The sequence below is a fragment of the Ctenocephalides felis genome, unplaced genomic scaffold (genome assembly GCF_003426905.1).
Source record: "Ctenocephalides felis isolate EL2017-DRISC unplaced genomic scaffold, ASM342690v1 CF-g0.4_SCAFFOLD_01170, whole genome shotgun sequence".
Classification (NCBI taxonomy): domain Eukaryota; kingdom Metazoa; phylum Arthropoda; class Insecta; order Siphonaptera; family Pulicidae; genus Ctenocephalides; species Ctenocephalides felis.
This window is the reverse complement of record NW_020537324.1, coordinates 70,547,584-70,567,430: the sequence shown is the minus strand read 5'-3', so window position 1 is coordinate 70,567,430 and position 19,847 is coordinate 70,547,584. Positions and strand designations below refer to the sequence as shown.

The window sequence follows — 19,847 nt, the reverse complement described above, 5'->3', positions numbered from 1 at the left end:
GAAGTATTTATAGGAAGTACAATAGTTGGAACAGTTGTAAATTTTAAATTTCAAAATTGTTCTTCTTCAAAAATGTTATTGATACTCCTGATATCTATTATTATATAATTTATAAAATATACGTCGTATTGAAACCACAAATAAGCATAGCAGATGCAGATGTTTCAGGACATTCACAAATGTTATTAGTACTTATAATCCCTATTATTAAAATTATTATGAAATAGAAAATATACGTCCTATCAAAACCACAATGGGCTTAAAATGCAGATGCTTCATATTAAATGTCAAGTATCTTTTTTTACGATAAACAATAATAAAAAAGTCGATTCAATAGTTTGCCTCTTCAAAAATTTCCTCCTAGATTATTTCTCAGAAGCATATGTTGCTTAAAAAGTCTTTAAGAGCTTATATATAAATAACTTCCTGAATTCGCAATTTTGCGAATAAATTCGTTAAATCACTATTACATGATTCTGGTATATAACTATTTTCAGATTACCACTTCGCTGCCCATTTATAATGTATAAATTCCTATGACAACAATTTGCAATCTATCGATAATAAGATATATCTAAGCACGGTCTTGGCACATTAATCATATTTTGCAGACAATTATAATATCTGTCAGAACTAACACGGGTTATCGCATTGAAATAAATTATTTTGCTAATATTAATTTATTTCTAAACGAGTTTAATGTGTGGTTCACTTAGGAAAACATGAATAAGGATGGATGAATCTGACAAAGATAAAAGACTCAAAATTGTTACATTTTGTTAACATCTGCAACGTAAAGAAAATCACTTCTATAATGCAACTTTAATAAAAAAAATTTACATCCCAAAAAAATTTTTGACACCGCAAGTATTTGAACGTCTTTGACACCATTACCTTAAAAAAGTCATCAAGGACGGTAATATAAAAAATTTATTTATATATAAAACTGTGTGAGACCATTTTTATAATTCAAAGCTTACACAACCCAAACAATAAAAATAATGGAGTTTTATACATTCGTTAAGCAATCAACCCCTAATCTGTAATTTACGACGTTTAAAATTCTTCAAGATCAAACGATAACTTTTTTAACTTTTATTATTACCCTAATTTATGTGGAATCCAAAGGATATTATTCCCTTGCTCCAGAGCTTACCTGTTGAATTTAAACAAAAAACATTCGAAAATATACCTGTTACTTTCTTATATATATATATTATATTGCGAGCTGAGAATGACATAAATTATTGTGTGAAGAAGATATAGAAAGGAAGTGAATTCTTTATGACTTTATTTTTGGTGTGAAATTTTTTGTTAAACCAGTGATGGGCGAAGAATTTTTGTTATTTTTTGATATGCAAACACAGCAAAGCTTATTTAAGGAAAATGAAGATTGATACGAATTTTGTATAAATTATTATACTAAAATGTTACTGATATTTTGTCAGCACCATAAAAATAATTATGTCTCAAAAATAATATTTTACTGCTTTCCTAAGCTGGAACTAGTTAAAATTTACATAGTATCACTAAATACGAAACCAAATGTTAGATTTTTGATATTGACTTTTATTTGGAATTATTAACAAGTTAAATTCTTCAAAATTAAACAGCTTTGCTTCGATAATATAGAAATATAAAAATCCAGTTTAGTTTAAATAACTCTTATTTTGTGGACTATAAAATGATATTAAAATCATTAATTGATCATATTTCATTACATCATTATCTTGTATATTGATGTTTTTTCATAATTTTGACCTTTGAGAATACTTAAAAAAACTGCTGAATATAATATGAAATGAAAAATACACTTTATAAAACATTTAACATCGTAAAATTAAAAATTATTTCAGGTATTGCGAACTAAATAACACTGCTCAAATCAAAAAAGAACCAATAGCGAGAGAAATTATGTGGCCCAAATGTGGCCGTTTATCTCCTGATAGAGAAGTCTTCCAATTTAAGACGATGACTAGTTACACGTATTTTGCCCTCTACTTTAAAATAGTACAGGTAAGCAATTTAATACTTTACTTGTTTTTGAAATAAAGGTAGTGGACCTTTTTACCCATCGACCACGCTCTAACCTATATGACAAACTTCCAATAGATAATCTTCAAATAATTTTACCTCCATTATATTAATAAAATTGGTACTTATTATTAATATAAAGATTATCTTTCACTAATGATATGTCGTTGGCCGTAAAATTTAACGCATATGTACATTGTTATCTTATGTGTGAGATGTTCAACTGGTTTCGTTTACATTTCTTAAAAAAAACATACATCGTCGATTTATTGTTTTAAGTTTATGGCTTCATTTACAGACACGTTTTAAGTATCAGGTACGGCAATAGATAAAAAAAATCTGTAAAACGATACTGAAATGAATACATTAACCTGTGAGATTTATTGAGACAACAAGATACTTTATATTATATTTCGTGAAAATTTCTAGATCAAATTTTTGGACTTACTTCGTTACAGAGATTCAGTTAACTTCCTTTAGGGTAAACTAAAGTAATCGCAAAAAAATGAAAATAATTTTTTATTGCATAACTTTACGCTTCAGGGGTTTATGAATATTTTGGCATACCTTAGAAATCATTGATGTATGTGTGTGTGTGCGGATGCAAATTTTTGTCGACGATTTCGAGAACACGGATCAAACGATTTGAATTATTCATAAAACATTCTATTCCAATTCATGAATTGACTGCTTGAATGGTTCAACAAACATTTTTTTTTTGAATTGACGGAACGAAAAAGTAATTAGTTTTTCGGATAGGCTGGTCCAGCGGTTTTGGAGATCCAATAAGAAAAAGTAAAAAAAATGAAATATCAATGGACACATCTGCATCAGATATTTTATAGAGTTTTTAATAATAAGTACAAATTTTGTTTATTATTCCGAATAAATGTTTTTGTAGGTTCCGTATCAATGTTCACACTGCGGCGCGGCTCTACGCAGAGCTATTTCTTTGGAAAAAGTTCAAAATTTTCAAAAATTTCCAAAATATACAAAACATTTTTGTACAAAAATTCACAAAAAACTAAATTTTTCAATTTTTAAAAAAATTTAAACCTTTTTTAAAAATTTTAATTCTTGGTAATGAAAGTTTCAGCACCAAACTTTGCGTTTGTTTTTTTTGAGGATATTTTTTTAGTATAATATTCATAGTAACATAACATTACTGTGCAAACTTAGATTCTGAATCAACATTTTCATAAACTTTTGGATTAAATTGCCTATGACAGAATTTGATTCTCGACTGTACTTTTCACAAATTTTCGAACTTTTTTATTTCTCCTCGCCATATGGTACATTTGTGTGACAATACAATACGAATTCCTTCTTTGGTGTGGGCGGACGGGTTAACACGCGTGCCGTCTTGACATTCTTTCTTTATTGGCTAACTAAAGTAAAGTAACAAAATCGGGGGCGTTTGCTTTTTGTTAGACTAATAAATAATACACGCTGAAGTCTTGGTAGACGAAACCGGTTTGTTAGAAAAGATTGATTATTTATGCTCGATTTCAATTGTTCCGACACAATACTGGGTCAATAGATCGCTGACAACATGAAATATAATTTGCGGATATGTTTAAGTGGCGCCATGATCTATAAAATGAGAGAAGTTTACTTGGTAAAACTAACTAGATACATATAGATAAAAGTATCAAAAGTATAATGCTAATTGCAAATGTCCAATATTTGGTTACTATTTTAAAATCAATATTTAAATATAATCTAATCTAATTAACTTCCCGTAGGGTAGGTTATTGTAATGGGCCGAAAATCGAAATTGAAAATTTTTACATTTCTCGACGTTTTGAAGGTTTCTGAACATTTTGGCATACCTCAGAAAAAAATGATGTGTGTGTGTATGTGTGTGTGTGTATATATGTATGGATACAAATTTCCAGTCACGTTTTCTGGCGCACGGATCAACCGATTTGAATGGTTCAAAAAACATTGGATTCCTATTGATAGGGAGATGAGCTGATTAGTTTTTGGCAAAGGCAGGTCCAGCAGTTACGGAGATAAAGAGCAAAGAGTGCAGAAAATAGAAATCGAGATTTTGAGAGAACGGAGTATCCGATTTGAATTTTCTAAAAAACATTCAATTAGTAATGATAGGGAGAAGTTTTATCAGATTTTGGCAAAGAAAGGCCCAGTCATTTCGAAGATACGGAGCTAAATGTGAAAAAAATTGCAGTTTTTGAAAGAACTAAGCGTCCGATTTAAATGATTCAAAGAACTTTTTGCTTGTCTTAACAAAATAATTGATTTTGGAAAAAAAAATTGTTTCAACTTTTTTTTTCAAAGAAAAATTTTTTTGTATATCGAAAATAATTCAGATTTTATTTTTAATTCTGGCTAAAGTTCTAATATACTTTGAACAAATAATTTCAACTTTGCAATTCAGTTTACATAATTCTTATGAATATTAAACAATGTTACAATATTAATAATAATCTATTTCAAAACATTCAGTATTCAACTAGTTTTTTATCTATATTCAAAATTTCAGAATTGAATTAATATAGCATGACAATACGAATTTGAGTAGCAAATTATTTAATACTACGCTTTTTTAGAAATAAATAATGACAAAATGCAAAATGAGAAATTTGCCGTGACAAAAAATTAATAAGTAATTAATAATGTATCGAAGCTTAGAAACACTTTTATAAGAACGTAAAAGCTTTTATCTTTCGCAACGAAATTCTCTCAAGAAGATCCCAATACAACGGCGCCGTGGCTTAGTTGGTTAAAGCGCCTGTCTAGTAAACAGGAGATCGCGAGTTCGAATCTCGCCGGAGCCTACGTTGTCAAAACGAATTTTTTTTTTGAGCTGAATTTAATTTTTCATTTTTGTATTTTGCCCATTTGTTACCTTATTAATATATTGTTTTACGATACACAAAGTGGACGTAAGTTTTCAACAACAGAGCAAAAAAAAAAAAACAATTACCTGTAACCAATTCTCGCAATTTTTCAGTTTTCTTGAATTTTTCAATTGCAATTTGCTTGTAGACCACATAGTGCGGAATTCGAAGTTGCGATATATGGGAAAAAAACTAAGAATTCTAAGATCTTTCTAACAATCTATAGCAATATCAAGTTTATATTATCAGCCATCAGTGAATTTTCGGCATCTAACTTGGCGGCCATTTAAAATTTTTTGGCGGCCCTTTGGAATTTTTTGGCAGCCATTTAGAATTTTTGTCGGCCATTTGAACAAAATTATTAACCGAAAGGATTGTACTTTCAAAAACAAAAACAAGTTATTTGGCGGACCCTGTATTAAAGAATTAAATTACAAAGATTCTGCAAAATGCAGCATTAAGCAAAGAGTTGTGCAATATAAAATTAGAATTAGTCAAAATAAAAAATATTCTTTCGTTAAACATTAAAATAGTTTTTGTGCTTTTGTTGAATACTTATTCAAATATTTTAAATGCAAAAAAATAAAGACTGTCAATTCAATTATTGTGGAAAACATGGCAAAGGTAATCGTTTGTTCTTACCAACTAATAAACAAATTAATTTATTGTAACTATAACTTACCCTCAGCTTGATTATAGCTTCATCACTGCCGTCCACATTCATATCTGAAAGATGAAAACTTTTTTATACCATGTTTATTTACTTATGACGCTAAAACAAAGATAATAACATAATTAAATCGAATAATCTAAAATTTTAGATTATGTTATTTCATTAACGTGACTATCACCAGTGACGTCATGAGTTTTGTCACGTGACTAGCACTAGACACTAATTCTATCTGATCCTCGGCCAGCTCGATATCAAGCAGTATGATATCAAATTTTCATTTGAGATTATAGTACTCAAATATAATCTTCATAGAAAAATTGCTTTTTGTAGAGATTACTGCAATGAATTATATATACATATCTAATACAGTCGACAAATAAAAAATAAGAGTGTTGGGGTGCCCCCTCTACATATAATACAGCTCATAAACTACATTTGAAACAAATTTTAAAAAGTCATATTGTGTTAAAAATAAATTAGCATAATGATGTATTTTTTATTTTAATGAGAATATAGTTAAATTAACTTTTATGCGTTGCGCAAGTTTTGAATAATTGGAATTGATATACCAGTTTAAATTTTGTTAAATAATATCGAATTTGAAATTCTGAATTACGCTGCAAAAAATCTGATACTCACTTTTTATTTTAGAGTTTTTGTAGGTATTTCAACAACAAGACAATAAAAAAATAATAAAAAACGAAAATGAGATCACAGATCGGAATGTATGGAAGAAACTGGAAGAAGTGCGTGTGTGCCTCTGGCATTAACTTATAATATGTTTTCTACTCTGCACATTGAAAATACGAAAGCTGAAATTTACTCTACGACCATAAAAATACTCATAATTCAATATAATAAGTAAAAAAAATAAAATTATATACTTCTGCACATTGGGAAAATAATGGCACAAAACGATACCAAAATATATAACATGTGCATGTTGTCTAAAGATAATTTTCAAATAATTTGTGAAAACAAAATCTTTCTCAATGTCCTCATTTCATTATCAGTCTTTGAAAGATTTATTAGTGTAAAGTATGAGGTGCTTTTATAAGCTTTTAGATAAAGGAATTACTGGAAGCTGTATACTTAAGTGTTAATCTTGAGAAATAAACAACAATATTTGAAATGTTAATTAAAGCCTTCGTAATACTTTGCTTCATATCTTTGCATTTATGCAAATTTTTGCAATGCATTAACGTTATATTCTTACGGGCCGAAGTAAAAGTCAGAACAACTAATATTATTGTAATAAAAATTGATTTAATAATAGAGAATTGCTATTATAAGATTAATACTTAATAATACAATGAATTTTGTGATGAAATTTGGTTTAATTTTTCAAGCAGAATTGTATGGTTAGCTAAAACTTTAGAAAAATGCATAGTGCAAGATTTATTTTTTACATTTGCAACTAGATAGGTTTGTCTAAGTGCGTCTTGTCTATTTTTTCAGATCATTTACTGCAAACGGACTTATTGCAATTTTTATTAGTATGGAGATATATGTGATTTTTTATTTTATTTTACCATCAATTAAGTCCGGAGGTTCTTCTACACTTCTCGAAAAAATATTTTCACATAATAATATTCATTGTGATAGAAAGTTCATGAGCAAATTAACAATATCAAGAGCTTTAATATAGCATGAAACTCAACTTTATCCACAGACGCATGCATTTAAATCATCATTGCAAGTAACTCGAGGTGTTCCATCAGCATTTTTTTTCTTCATATAGAGGTTTTTCATAACAAAATGACTTAATGATAATGACATAAAGATAGGGTACACTTAATACGTCTAACGCAAAGACATTCCATTCGTAACTCATGTTCAGATGCGAAGTCAGTAGACCATACATTATTTTAATGAATGCATAATATACATGTAAATATAAATATAAATATAAAAATAAAATGCAGATATATTTAATAATGTCGTATAAACTTATTTAGTTATACTACTTAATAATTTAATAATTTTTGTATATATATAATACCGTTACAAATTCTAATGTATTATTATTTATTCCCAATAAAATATTACTAAGTAAATTCACTAAAAATAACATTTAGAGGACAATTCTGCCGCAAAATACATCATTGTTATGATCACTGTCAAAATGCTATATGCAGTCGGGCGTTTTAAAACATGACCTAGAAAACTTTCTGATATGTCATAACAACATATGAGTAAAGTTGCATTTTATGTGTAAAACTCCTGATCACACAGCAATTACATAGCGTTTCTTATTTTTTTTCCCTTATTTTAAGTTTCCACAAAATTTATTCCACTAGTATATCCGATGTAATTCTCCTAATATCTATGGTTTAGATTCTAAACCATAGCGTTGCGCACTAAAACGTGGGCACACTAGGAAAATGTGCTTTGAATCTTCATTCGTCTTATTTACGGGCACGAAAAACAAGTATAAATGTGTGTCTATGTGAGTCAAATATAGATTTTTTTCGACGTTTAATGAGTGGTTTAATTAGAAGAATGAGCACCGGAGTAATATTGTTGATTTACAAGATCGTCTCAGTCGTTTTTTCGTGATTAATTGTATGAAGAATTAAACTTTTTAAAATGGTTCAATTATAACAGTAATCATCGTAGTAACATTGTTGACTTGGGCAGGACGTTTTTTATGTAACTAATTGTAAAAAAAACAGACTAATAACTAACTGTTAATATAAAAGTCCCAGAGAAAATGTAAATTGAATTGAATTTGTAAGTATTGAGTTATTGATTGTTATTATTTGCCGATTACGATCAATTTATTGTATTGTATTTAATTTAAATAAATATTGTTTAAATTCAGATTATGATATATCAAATTAAATTAAAAATGAAACCATATGAGAAGTAGGCTTGGAACTACTTCCAGAACACGCCGGTATAAGTCATCGGCCGAAATAGCTCAGTTGGGAGAGCGTTAGACTGAAGATCTAAAGGTCCCTGGTTCGATCCCTGGTTTCGGCATATCTTTTTTTTCCACTTATTAAATATAAAATGAACTAAATAAACCAAACAGATATACATAATCGTTTTAGTTTATTGATATGAATGATATAACGCTTAATTATAAGGTTATTTGATAAAATAAAACATATATTTATTATTATTAATATTTTTTAACGATTTTTGTCATACTTGATAATTCACGTGGTATTTTTTACTAGTAACTCAAAACCTAACTTTTAACCCACCTACATTTGATAGATATTTTATTATTATTACAATTTACCTAAAAGCTGTAAAGTAATCATCAGATATTCCAATGAGATATATTGTGAACTGTTTTTAAAGGTTTAAAATTGGTTCAGGAATTTGGGTAAAAGCGTATATTAAAAATTTTGCACTTATTTGCTAATAATAAATAGACGGTTCAGCCTCATCTGATATATTATTTAATTAGATGTGGCAGCAGCCGGAAAGTTATTTTCACTTGGAAACATATTTAAAATCTACATTTCCGAGTGGAAATGGATATTACTAATGTTCGATATCGGTTTAAATTTAAATGAAAATACAAGTATTTTCCCAAGCTCAATAAAATTACAAATAGTATTCGAAAATATAAATATAAATCGTTTGGAAAAATCCTTACAAAATCGATCACGTGATCAATGGATCCACCTAATAAGTACAAAAATAATATAGATCGAAAGTACCCAAAAATATTTTAATTCGAGCGATAACAATTTCTTTTTGCTTAATGAATATTTGCAATGTATTTTACAGATTAGTACTAAAAAGAAATTTAATTGTGTTTATCAATTTTTAATTAATTACAATATTTACTTTAATTCGATATATGCACCCATAAATAGTAAAACTATCGATACAAATACTATCACAAAGATTTATTGGGAATTAAATGAATTCCCAACTGACCTTCGATAGCTCAGTTGGTAGAGCGGTGGACTGTAGAATGATTCAATGCTGAAATCCATAGGTCGCTGGTTCAAATCCGGCTCGAAGGATATATTTTTTTATTTCAGATTTTTATTTATTTTATTATTATTAATATTATATTATAGTTAATCATAATAGAAATTGAATTCATTTGTTGTAGCTTCTTAAAAACCTTTTGGAAATACTTATATCATCAAAAGAAATATTCTTATATAATGCACCAATTAATCTGATACAACTCACGATAAGGCTATCTAAGGTGATATAAGTAATTTTATGTATATACTTTATTATTATTATCATCATAGTTAATCTATGTAAAAATTGAATTCAATTCCTATAAATCTTTTGTAAATTTTATTAAAATTGCTAATAGAAATAAATTCTAGAAAAGTATTATGATTTTGAGAAGAACCGTACGAAATACTAAATGACCTGTTTTTGAAAATGAATTGGTACGTTTTTGTATTTTTTTTTTTAAATTTTGGGAATAGTGTAAATTCCAAATCCTTAAATGGTAAAGGAAATAACTACAAGCCGAAATAGCTCAGTTGGGAGAGCGTTAGACTGAAGATCTAAAGGTCCCTGGTTCGATCCCTGGTTTCGGCATATAATTTTGCATTCTAAACATCCAAAATTAATATCTTTTGATCATATACCATGTATATTATTTTGTATTATAAATTCTAGTATTACAGCGCCTCAAAATCTATTGTTTCTAAATTAGACAAAGAATTGGAAAACCAGTACGAAAAACAATAATTTTAAATAAAATTTGTGACCACTACTTATTATATAAGTTTGATATTATTAAATAAATTTCAATTATTTTTGTCGAAATTTATATGTGATTAAAGCTTTCTGCGTTGTGTTTAGTATAAAATTATAAGCAACTAAATGTAAGTATCATTTTGCCTAAAGACAAAGGATTAGTCCTTAATTAATTAATTAAGGAATTAATTAGTTAATTATTATTGACATGTAGCGACGCTTTGAAATGTGACGATAAAATTGTGAAATTTTGACACAATTTTTTTAAAACTTTTATAAATTCTTATAATTAAACCAATTTCGTAGACTTTTAGTATTATAAAATTCAGATCAGCAAGGTTTGAAACTGAGTCCTTCAAACAGTTTTTTAATTTTCGAAATCGGAGTTAAGGATTTTTAGCGGAAACATGAACAATTATTTCGCACTTGTCTGCTAGTTCTAAAGAAATGACTTGTCCCGTTATTATCTGGTTATTTCTTCAAAATGCTTTCGAATTATTTAAATCGATGCAGCCGTTCTTGAATAAACGTCGACGAAAGATCAAATTTTGCTAGCAAACACTCTATACTTTGTCCAATTTTGGTGCCAAACGATTCAGAATGACCAGAAACGTCGAGCAAACATTAAGTAAAATTCTTGTTGAGAAAGTTACAAAAAAGACTAGAACTTTATAATACTTTTATTTACTGCTTTAGTCAATTATGAATTTGAATCCGCTACGTGATCATGTAGTGAAACAAATGATCATGTATTTTATGCCAAATCAAATTGTGAGAAAATTTTAAAACCATTGTATTATGATATCACCTAATTTACATGGAAGGAGACCTGTGCATAAATATATACATGTGAGCATCTTTAACGTATTCACGAGTACTATTTGAAAAATGCAGTGGAGTACGAAGAAAATGAAGAAAGTTCTGGAAAGAAACAATTTGTAGATGAAAGGCTTTATAGGAAAATGGAAAAATATAATCATAACTAGTGGGGTGTATGGCATCGTGCCTTAAGGCAAATTGGAACTTTCCGTATCGTAGCGAAATGTTCGAGGAATACTGAATGTTTTCAAATAGATTATTATAAATATTATAACATTGTCTAATATTTATAAGAATTATATAAACTGAATTGCAAGGTTGAAATTATTTGTTTAAAGTATGTTAGAACTATAGCCAGAATTGAAAATAAAATCTGCATTATTTTCGATATATAAAGAAATTTTTTTTTGAAAAAAAAAGTTGAGACAAATTTTTTTTTCAAAATCAATTATTTTGTTAAGACAAGCAGAAAGTTCTTTGAATCATTCAAATCGGACGCTTAGTTCTCTCAAAAACTGCCATTTTTCACATATTTAGCTCCGTATCTTTGAAATGGCTGGGCCTGCCTTTGCCAAAAACTAAAAAATACTTCTCCCAATCATTACTAATTGAATGTTTTTCAGATCATTCACATCGGATACTCTGTTCTCTCAAAAAGTCGATTTCTATTTTCTGCACTCTTTGCTCTGTATCTCCGAAACGGCTGGATCTGCCTTTGCCAAAAACTAATCAGCTCTTCTCCCTATTAATAGGAATCGAATGTTATTTGAACCATTCAAATCGGTTGATCCGGTCGCCCGAAAACGTGACTGGAAATTTGTATCCATACATACATACACACACATCCATTTTTTCTGAGGTATGCCAAAATGTTCAGAAACCTTCAAAACGTCGAGAAATGTAAAAATTACATTACATTACAATAACTTACCCTACGGGAAGTTAATTAAGAAGATAAAGAATACAATATGGAAAACGTAATTTTCTGTAAGTTTTGATATAATTTCGAATAACTACACGATAAATGTGTAGAACTATTTTGCTTCTTAGTAGATAGCTCAATTGAGCCTCATGTGTGAAAATGTATAAATGTCACAAAACAAACACATAATTCATACAAAACACAGATTTATGAAATGAACACTGTCAAAGCCTTATAATCTTAGAAATCTGCATCTCATGCAATAAATAGATTTTTTTTAAGACTATACAATTAATGGTAGGCATTACGCATCCAAAACGAAACAAGTATTTTTGCAACAAGAGAGACTTACAATTTCACCAACTATTATGAAATGCGTGAAACATTTGTATCAAATTTAAAATAACATCCAGAGGCAATTAATTAACAAATTAGTTAATTAAAACCGAAAAATTCTTACGCAATGCACAACAGTGATTTATATCATTTTGCATAATGATACTGTTTCCCATGTCGCACGAATTCGTGTGAGTTCTTGACAAACATTTGACTTGTACGTGATTTTAGAAATTTATCATTTTGAGGTCATGTGATTTTTGTTACAGTATTTTTAAAACAACCTTCGATAGCTCAGTTGGTAGAGCGGTGGACTGTAGAAGTCAAAAATGCTGAAATCCATAGGTCGCTGGTTCAAATCCGGCTCGAAGGATATTTTTGCACTAGGTAAATGAATTTTGGACAATTATTTAACATATCTCTTTGGGGTCATGCATTTTTGGTTGGAGTAAGAAAAAAACAACCTTCGGTAGCTCAGTTGGTAGAGCGGTGGACTGTAGAAGTCGAAAATGCTGAAATCCATAGGTCGCTGGTTCAAATCCGGCTCGAAGGATATTTTTGCACTGGTTTAATGAATTTTGGGCAAATATTTAAAACATGCCATTTTGGGGTCAAGCTTTTTCGGTTGCAGAAGTGAAAAAATAACCTTCGATAGCTCAGTTGGTAGAGCGGTGGACTGTAGAAGAATAAAGATGCTGAAATCCATAGGTCGCTGGTTCAAATCCGGCTCGAAGGATATTTTTGAAATAGTTTAATAAATTTTGGACAATTATTTAACATGTCATTTTGGAGTCAAGCTTTTTGGGTTGCAGAAGTGAAAAAATAACCTTCGATAGCTCAGTTGGTAGAGCGGTGGACTGTAGAAGACAAAAATGCTGAAATCCATAGGTCGCTGGTTCAAATCCGGCTCGAAGGATCTATTTTTGGAATATATTTTTTTCTGACAGTATTTTCTAGGTGAACTTAGTTTTCTCACTTTTTTAAACTCTGTTTTATTTAGCAAACAGAAATACATACAGATTTCTATGAGGTAAATTGACAATATTTGAGAGCATTGCTTAAGAAGAACTCCAATGAGATCCTCATAGAAATTTTAATTTGAAAATTTGCATTATTTGACTTAAAAACATACATTGATTTTTACATAAAGATACAAATTGTATACACCTATTATGGGAATATCATTATAGTATCATAATATAATATTGTTTACATATATATATTTGTTTCAATTAACTTATATAAGTATGAAAAGAGTTGTTAAAAACATACTGCCAAGAGATCTTCTTAGAAGATTTTCTCACTGGCAATAAAAAAACAAGGTTCTTTCCAGTTTTCTCACTGGCAATAAAGAAAATCAATACAATACAAAATCCTTTATAAAATTAGAAATGAGTTTGGATATCAGGTTCTGGAAAGGCATAATCATAAATGCTGTTGTCGCGTGTAAACTACAATAATCGTGTAATATTTCGTTCTCTGATATTCAATAAATCTTCAAAAAAAAATGAAAAATAATAAATTTATCAAAAATGAAATATTATTGCTATGGGTTGACCCGACAAATTCCAGGTACCTAAAATGTACAGCCGAAATAGCTCAGTTGGGAGAGCGTTAGACTGAAGATCTAAAGGTCCCTGGTTCGATCCCTGGTTTCGGCATTAGATTTTTAATTTTTGTTCTTTTTAATATTAATTTTTCTTTCAATATAAATCAATTTGAAAAATGACTTACCTTGCTTTATCGTGCAGAATGACACTTTTGAAAATTATCCATTTGGTAAAATCTCATATTAATTTGCAAGCAAATCTGAAAAAAAGATGTGATAATTTTAGTATTGATGATAACCTGATTTCAATATATAATATTATTTTAATTCAAGGTATATTAAATCTACAACGTAAAGCTTCATTACTAATACAAAAAAGAATATGATTTTATGTTTTCGAATATAAAATCTATAAACTAAATTGTTTTTGGAAGGGGTACTAAAGTTATAGGTAATCCTCGTGAAGGTTTTATTAAAAAGTGTTTAAATAAAATAGTTTTATTCAAGTAATGGAAAATTTCAACATATAGTTTAGTAAACTAGAATTTGCCAATTTTTTTGAAGAAAATTATGAAATTGTAAAACATGTTTTTTAGTAGAAAATATTGAAATAGTAGTAAATTGAAAATGGCAAATGTACCCGATTGATAAATAAACTAAAGACTCCTTCCGGAAACCTTATTTCGTTAAATAAAATATAAATACAATGTCTAAATTTTATTAAATTTGCCCGGAATAGAAAATACTAGATCTTTTACATAATATTTAAACTAAAATTGGTTTTAATAAGCATGTGTTGATACTTATATATTTTTTCATTGATTTTCAACAAGCATTGATCTATTTGTAATAGCATTGTTTTTTATAATTTAATTTAGTTATTATAAAAATATGAAAATATATGGTATTTACTTATTCTAATTCCATGCTGAATAACTTGTTTCACTATTATGAAAATATTTACTTCCTTACTACTTACTTTATTACTTACTATATTTACTACATTACATTACATTATTACTTACTATATTTACTACATTATTTATTACATTATTACTTACTATATTTACTTCCTTATTTACTTTACATATATGTGAAAATTATGCATATTCCACGAATAATTGTTTTGAACATTTTTTTAATCCTGGTTAAATTATTATTTCCCTATTATTATTTCTTTATTGCATTAAATTGCATTATATTATCAACGACATTGAACAGTAAAAATTGCTTTTAATTTCTCTAAATTATAATTAGTTAAATTTTTTTTTTGAATTACAGAATATTAGAGCAAAGTTTTTTTTTCATGAAAATTCGAAACGAGTTTTTGAAATAAAGCTAATAATAAGATAGAGAAGAACGATGTAAAAGCTAAATCATATTTTAAATATCACAACCAACATTTTATTTAGACATAAACCAGCTCTTCTACTTTATGCGATATGGTCGTGCATTTAATTTTAACATAACTTTCTCAAGGCTTTTTAAAAAATTGCTAATTTTAAGTATCAGTTTTTGTATAAACCTTAATAACTCCAATATCTCACGATATAGCTCAAACAAGAGTAACTAGCTGTAAGTGGAATTCTGTCTTAAGGCAATTAGGGCATCGTGCCTTAAGGCAAATTGCTGGAACTTCCCGTACCAAAAATTATTATTTTTTTTTAAAAACGATTAACATTTTTGAAAAAAATTTACTTTGAAAAAATGAGATTTTTGAGAAACTATAAATTTGACAAAAAATTACTTTTTTTTGAAAAAAAAAATTTTTTTTTAAAAATTTTTTTAAAATTTTTTTTTTTGAAAAAAAAAATTTTTTTTTTTATTTTGACATATTGTGGAAGATCTGAACTTTCTTTTCAAAGCAATCGTACTGCTTTAACTGCATAGGGACAAAATATAAAGCGCGTAAGCGCCGCGTCGCTGTCTAACGCATGAGCATTGGTACGGAACCCATAGGAATGTTAACAAAATGTATAATTATTGTTAAAATCTCTATAAAATATCTGATAATTTGATGTGCATATGTCTAATGATCATTTTTGACCGCCAAATGGCCCATTTTTTTACTTTTTCCTCTATATCTCCGAAACCGCTAGACCTACCTTCATGAAAATTTTATCGATTCTTCATCTTGTCAATACAAGTGAAATGTTTTTTGAATTATTCAAATCGGACGCTCCGTTCTCTTAAAAGCTGAGGTACCGTTTTTGGCACTTTTTGCCCCATATCTTCGGAACGGCTAGACCTGCCTTTGCCAAAAACTAATCAGCACGTCTCCTTATCAATACGAATCGAATGTTTTTTAAATTATTCAAATCGGTTGATCCGTGTTCCCGAAATGTCGACGAAAATTTGTATCCGCACATACATACACACACATACATACATACACACACACATACACACACACATACACACACACACACACACACACACACATACATCCATTTTTTCTAAGGTATGCCAAAATGTTCAGAAACCTCTGAAATGTAAAGATATATAAAAATTTTCATTTTTGATTTTTTGCGATTACTATAACTTGCCCTACGGGAAGTTAACAAAAAAAATATAGAAACATAATATGTGCTTTAACTATATAATTTTTGGTTGTATAAAATTCAAAGAAATTCTGTTCAATTTTCTTCATAACTTATTGACAGAAAAAATAGCACTTTTTGCTAATTTTCGTAAAATTAAGTTGATATGATATTTTAAACCGTCTTTGGATTTTGTTTCATTCTTAACGCATTGTTTCAATGCGCAAATTGTTGATGAGTTGTAATTATATTATCAAGTAATTTCAAAGATACAATTTATACCTATACTTTTCAAAATACTGGACAATCCGAAATAAATAATCTAAATCCGGAAAAAATATTGAGGTTGTCTCGACCTTAGGCTTATTAGATAATGGGAAGATTTTGCATCGTGCTTGAATAGAATAAATAAAAGAGCATTATCAAAGAAAGGAAATGTTTGAATAACATTATAAAAGAACATTCTATGATAAATTTAGCAAATTATAAGGCGAGATTTGTGTACATTAAGCGCTGTAGTATGAAGAAAATAGATAAAAAACAAAATGCAAAGATCTCCCAAATATTTAAAAATTCTTTCAAATATTTATAAAATATTGCATTCGTAAAGAACTACTTAAAACGAATTATTCCCATGCGGGGAATCGAACCCCGGCCTCCTGGGTGAGAGCCAGGTATCCTAACCACTAGACAACATGGGATATGTCCTCTTCCTCTTAAGCTAAGATAGAGAAGAAGGATGTAAAAGCTAAATCTTATTCTAAACATCAGAACCAACATTTTATTTATACATAAACCAGCTCTTCTACTTTATGCGATATGGTCGTGCATTTAATTTAAACATAACTTTCTCAATTTTCTACGCATGACTCAAATGAATGTAGAGATCGTCTTTGGTCTCTGATTCATTTTCTCTACCTTCTGCGTAAATTTTTAATCGGCTTCGCCGTTGGTGGCTGCTGGCTGCCTGCGTAGGCATATGCACTTCCGCGTTTTGCAGGCTTAGATCTGAAGAATAAAATGTAAAATGTAAGATCCTAAGACTGATTTACTAATGTGTAATTGTAAATCTTTCACGATCTAATGATCCCGAGATCATTATTCGGTTTCCCTGACGCGTTGCATTTATTCTTCGGAAATACAGAGGTGCGGAACCGTGACGAGTCTGTCACGCTCTGAATGATTTGTCGGCTTCCCATCGCCTGACATTATATGACGTCTGTTCTTTTCGTTTTTATTAAGACTGGACTAGAGTAGTCACTAGAAGAACTCTTAATTGTTTGCAATTAATTATCTTGACGCAGTCTGTTAGTCGGTCACACACTGTGATATAAATACCTAAGAACGTTAAACCAATTACTGATAATTAAATCACATATTAGTTCAAAATAAGACTATTTTCACATTTCTTCAGTTACTTCAACTGAGGTAAAAAAAAGAGTGCGCGTAAGGATCACACGCGATTGAAATAAAACTTATTTGCTACTGTACAAAGTAGCAAATTTAAGTTAATTAAAAATAAATACATCATATAAAATTATGGTAATATGGTAACACTAATAATGCACACACTTATTAGTGTCAACCCAACCATTATACACATTTATATAATGATAAATTATAATTATATATTTATGATTGCATTAAAAATATGTATAATACTTACAAACAATAATGTAATCAAAGCCATACTTGAAATATGACATGATCGGTTTAAAGTAATTGCTGATTAATAAATTCTATGATATTCGTTCACACAGTGGATCATGTTAAACAACGCCTAAACAAATATTGTTTTTGTAACTTCACTCATCATGTAATGATTGTGTTTGAAGAACTTTATGTAATTAAAATTAAAATTAACATACATTCATGGACTGTTTGTATTTTTTTACTTTTTCACTGGCGATATAATCTCATTCTTTGAACAGCCGTAATATCTGTCTTGCCTAAAAAATTGAAGCCATACTTTTATATTTGTTTTATTTATCAAGCCCTGCACATTACTTGATCTATGATTCATTTTCTTTTTTATGTGATTATTAATGCAATGATCATCATCATATTACGAGGTAATAAATCAACCATATTATTAATGTCAACAGGCACATTTATAATTTGGCCATATATTCCAAATTGTCCATTTGCATGTCGCAATCGTCTAATTTGCATGAAACACAACCTAGGTGAAATTAACCTTTCAGATACAGTATCTAGTTTAGGTAGATAATTTGGTATAGGTGAAAATACAAACCCGTTAAATTTACACAAAGTGGAAATTTTACCCGAATTTAATGCCTTTCGAGAAGTTTGACATGAGGTTTGACAACCATTATTAAGAATTTGTTTTTGAGCATCATTTGATATTTTTAAGTCACAATAGTGTTGACATTAACATCTAAATTGATATTCGGCTCAAGATTTTCTTATAAATTGGCAGTAACCGATTATTTTTCTGCAGTTGTTTTCTTTGACGATGTAATATTGATCTTTCAGAGTTTGTAAGAGGCTTTGAACCTGCATCAATATTTATAATTACTATTATAATAAATGAAAATTAGCCTTCAAAACCATCATAAAAGAGAAACATAAAAACTTACGATAAATTTCCAATGAAGATATATTGTTTCCACAATTTCGCTTATCATGTAATTGAGTTTGTAGAACTTCATTATTGACTGCTTGTTTGTTTTGACTATTTCGCTGGTGATACATTTTCATTCTTTGAGCAACTATAGTATCTGTCTTTTGTAAATATTTTCCATTTTAGTAATAACCTCAAAGGTATATAAAACCTTATTACTAACCGTATGATGGACGTACTCACGTATAAAAACGCTTTCGGTGACGTACGCACGTATAAAGTCACGCATCAGAATCGACCCATATAGAAATCATATCATCGAGAGCGAATGACTCTCACTTCAGCTTGGCGTAACAATTTCCGTTGCCTTTTTACGGATTTACACCCATGTCGCGCCTAAAGAAGTTTTACTTCAAAAATTAAATAAATAGTTGTAAATGGCATTTTGTCCCAAGACAAGTTGCATGTGTAAATAATCGACCTAATCAATTGCTGTATGAATTAATTCTCAATTTCAAGACAATTTAATTTAGGAATTCGCACTAATCTCATTTGACTTCTGGAAACCCGTATTTGATGTTAACCGCGGTAGCATAACGGTTGTCCCATGTGAAGACGCAACGCTAATGCGTAAATTATAACTACTGACAAGGATTCTAATACGGCATTCCGGAATATAATTTATTGATCAGGTTGAAATTAACTCAATGATTTATGACTGATAGACATATAATATTAATAACTCGAAAACGTGTTTTAGAAAGAATCCATGTAATAAAAATAGGCTTGCGGGAACGAACGAGTGACTCATTGGATGAATAAAAAATGGAAAAT

At 29.0% G+C, this 19,847-nt stretch overlaps 9 non-coding genes across 9 annotated transcripts; 8 read left to right on the top strand and 1 right to left on the bottom strand.

Moving 5' to 3' along the window:
• The first annotated feature begins 4,761 nt into the window (after nucleotides 1-4,761).
• Trnat-agu lies at nucleotides 4,762-4,835 on the top strand. Its single transcript has one exon. It is a non-coding gene; the product is annotated as a tRNA-Thr (tRNA).
• A 3,648-nt stretch (nucleotides 4,836-8,483) lies between these two features.
• On the top strand, nucleotides 8,484-8,556 carry Trnaf-gaa. Its single transcript has one exon. It is a non-coding gene; the product is annotated as a tRNA-Phe (tRNA).
• A 914-nt stretch (nucleotides 8,557-9,470) lies between these two features.
• Trnay-gua lies at nucleotides 9,471-9,560 on the top strand. Its single transcript is given in 2 exon segments — nucleotides 9,471-9,507; nucleotides 9,525-9,560. It is a non-coding gene; the product is annotated as a tRNA-Tyr (tRNA).
• Nucleotides 9,561-10,028: 468 nt separating this feature from the next.
• On the top strand, nucleotides 10,029-10,101 carry Trnaf-gaa. Its single transcript has one exon. It is a non-coding gene; the product is annotated as a tRNA-Phe (tRNA).
• Nucleotides 10,102-12,623: 2,522 nt separating this feature from the next.
• Trnay-gua lies at nucleotides 12,624-12,713 on the top strand. The gene is given in 2 exon segments: nucleotides 12,624-12,660; nucleotides 12,678-12,713. It is a non-coding gene; the product is annotated as a tRNA-Tyr (tRNA).
• Nucleotides 12,714-12,985: 272 nt separating this feature from the next.
• Nucleotides 12,986-13,076, top strand: Trnay-gua. Its single transcript is given in 2 exon segments — nucleotides 12,986-13,022; nucleotides 13,041-13,076. It is a non-coding gene; the product is annotated as a tRNA-Tyr (tRNA).
• A 90-nt stretch (nucleotides 13,077-13,166) lies between these two features.
• On the top strand, nucleotides 13,167-13,256 carry Trnay-gua. Its single transcript is given in 2 exon segments — nucleotides 13,167-13,203; nucleotides 13,221-13,256. It is a non-coding gene; the product is annotated as a tRNA-Tyr (tRNA).
• A 672-nt stretch (nucleotides 13,257-13,928) lies between these two features.
• Nucleotides 13,929-14,001, top strand: Trnaf-gaa. The gene has a single exon. It is a non-coding gene; the product is annotated as a tRNA-Phe (tRNA).
• A 3,057-nt stretch (nucleotides 14,002-17,058) lies between these two features.
• Trnae-cuc lies at nucleotides 17,059-17,130 on the bottom strand. The gene has a single exon. It is a non-coding gene; the product is annotated as a tRNA-Glu (tRNA).
• Between the last annotated feature and the right edge of the window lie 2,717 nt (nucleotides 17,131-19,847).